Below are 2,770 nucleotides of genomic sequence, written 5' to 3'. Positions count from 1 at the left end.
TCAAGTCCTGGAGCCTGAGGCCGCCCAGAAGCGTGTGAGGCTGGGCCTGAAAGAGCCCAGTGGCAAGCAGGAGGAGCTGGGCCTGAGGTGACCTGAGGAAGTCTGGGGCTGGGAGGCCGGGAGAAGCAGGATCTGGGACGGCCCGGAGGCCCTAGTGGGGCGATGTTGAACCCACAGGGGCCCCAGGGGTGAGGCGAGACCCTGGAGAGGCCGAGACTTCAGCGAGGCCACCGTGGGCCTGCAGAGGCCACGCCCGGCAGGAGGAGCTGGGCCTGGAGGCTGGCTGGGAGGAAGTCTGCGGCGATGGAGACGCCGTGGGGAGGGCAGGAGCGGGCCGGAGTGTCTGGGCCTCTGGAACCTTCAGGGCGCAGGAGAACTAGGCCCTAAGCGAGAACGAACAGAGTCAAGTGCCGACACAAGAGAAACGCCAGAAAGCGTAGCGAGGCTGAAACCCTGAAGCCAGTGGCAGGCAGGAAACTGGAGCCTGGAAGGCTGACCCTGAAGTCAGCAGCTAGGAGAACGCGGAGAGCAGAACTGGGCGGCGAGGCCGACTGGAAACAGTTCGCGACCCGAGAACGCGCCGGGAGTAAGGCGGAAACCCTGGAGAGCCGAGACCGAAAGGGCAGCGTGGGCCTACAGGAGGCCGCCACGGCAGGAGCTGGGCCTGGAGAGGGCTGGCTGGAGAGTCTGGGGCGTGGAAGCGGCAAATTGAAGGGAAACAGAGCGAGGCCGGGAGAGGCCATGGGGCCAGCCTGGGAGCGTTGGGGCTACAAAAGGCCAGCGAGGCCCGGGAAACTGGGCGAGCGAGTCAAAAGGTTATGCGTGAGGCGGGGCTGGGACAGCCGCAGCCAAGGGCTGCAGGAGGAGCTGGGCCTGGGCGGGAGACGGGGAGGCCACCACTGGGCCTGGAGGAGGCGGCCTGAGGAGACCCGGGGGCCTGGAGGGCCACAAAAGGCATAGGCTGGGTCTGGAAGGCGTTCCCCGCGGCGAATGAGGCCGGGCCGCGAGGCCACTGGGAGAGCAGGGCGGGAGCCAGGAGCCTGAAAAAACAGGAGGAGCTGGCCTGGGGAGGAGCCCGCAGTCAAGCGAGAGCTGGGCGTGGAGAGTCCGCTGGGAGGCAGAGGCTGGGCCTGTGCAGGCCTTTGGGAGGCAGGAGGCTAGGCCTGGCGAGGCCGACTGGAGATCAAGTCCTAGGCCTGAAGAGGCCGCCCAGAGGCGTGAGCGGGGCTGGGCCTGAAGAGGCCAGTGGCAGGCAGGAGGAGCTGGGCCTGGAGAGGCTGACCTGAGGAAGTCTAGCAGCTGGGGAGGCCGCGGAGAGGCAGGAGCTGGGCCGGCGGAGGCCGACTGGGCGACGAGTTGGGCCCGCAGGGGCCGCCGGGAGCAGGAGCGAGCCCTGGAGAGGCCGAGACTCGAGGCCAGCGTGGGTCTGCAGAGGCCGCCGGCAGGAGGAGCTGGGCCTGGAGAGGCTGGCTGGAGGAAGTCTGGGGCGTGGAGACGCCGTCGGAGGGCAGGAGCCGGGCCCGGACAGGCCACCGTGGGGCCCGGCTTCAGGACGTTTGGGGCCTACAAAGGCCGCGGAGCGGGAGCTGGGCTGGAGGCTAGTCCAAAGAGGTTGTCGTGAGGTCGGGGCTTGGCCCGCGGCCGTAGCCGGGAGCAGGAGGAGCTGGGCCTTGACGGGAGGCCGGGAGGCCGCAACTGGGCCTGGAGGGGCCGGCCTGAGGAAGTTCGGGGCCTGGAGAGGCCGCCAAAAGGCACAGGCTGGGCCTGGAAAGGCCGTTCCCCGTGACGAATGAGCCGGGCCTAACGAGGCCACTGGGAGGCAGGAGCGGGGCCCGGTGGAGCTGCCGAAAAGCAGGAGGAGTTCTCGCCTGGGGAGGCCGCAGTCAGGCAAGAGCTGGGCGTGGAGAGTCCGCTGGGAGGCAGAGGCTGCGCCTCTGCAGGCCTTCGGGAGACAGGAGGCTGGGCCTGGCGAGGCCGACTGGAGGTCAAGTCCTGGGCCTGAGGAGGCCGCCCAGAGGCGTGAGCGGGGCTGGGCCTCAAGAGGCCAGTGGCAGGCAGGAGGAGCTGGGCCTGGAGAGGCTGACCTGAGGAAGTCTGGCAGCTGGGGAGGCCGCGGAGAGGCAGGAGCTGGGCCGGCGGAGGCCGACTGGGCGACGAGTTGGGCCCGTAGGGACCGCCGGGAGCAGGAGCGAGCCCTGGAGAGGCCGAGACTCGAGGCCAGCGTGGGCCTGCAGAGGCCGCTGGCAGGAGGAGCTGGGCCTGGAGAGGCTGGCTGGAGGAAGTCTGGGGCGTGGAGACGCCTTCGGAGGGCAGGAGCCGGGCCCGGAGAGGCTGGCTGGAGGAAGTCTGGGGCGTGGAGACGCCGTCGGAGGGCAGGAGCCGGGCCCGGAGAGGCCACCGTGGGGCCCGGCTTCAGGACGTTTGGGGCCTACAAAGGCCGCGGAGCGGGAGCTGGGCCGGAGCCGAGTCCAAAGAGGTTGTCGTGAGGCCGGGGCTGGGCCCGCGGCCGCAGCCGGAAGCAGGAGGAGCTGGACCTGTGCGGGAGGCCGGGAGGCCGCCACTGGGCCTGGAGGGGCCAGTCTGAGGGAGTTCGGGGCCTGGAGAGGCCGCCAAAAGGCACAGGCTGGGCCTGGAAAGGCCGTTCCCCGAGACGAATGAGCCGGGCATAAGGAGGCCACTGGGAGGCAGGAGCGGGGCCCGGCGGAGCTGCCGAAAGGCAGGAGGAGCCCTGGCCTGGGGAGGCCGCAGTCAGGCGAGAGCTGGGCGTGGA

At 70.2% G+C, this 2,770-nt stretch overlaps 1 pseudogene; it reads right to left on the bottom strand.

Annotated features, from left to right (window-relative positions):
* Window positions 1-1,451: 1,451 nt before the first annotated feature.
* The window catches only part of LOC116274635, an 11,067-nt pseudogene continuing 9,748 nt past the window's right edge, over window positions 1,452-2,770 (bottom strand).

This window comes from Papio anubis, chromosome 4, assembly GCF_008728515.1.
Source record: "Papio anubis isolate 15944 chromosome 4, Panubis1.0, whole genome shotgun sequence".
Taxonomy (NCBI): Eukaryota; Metazoa; Chordata; class Mammalia; order Primates; family Cercopithecidae; genus Papio; species Papio anubis.
Note: the sequence above shows the minus strand (reverse complement) of the source record. Positions and strands in the feature narration are given on the sequence as shown.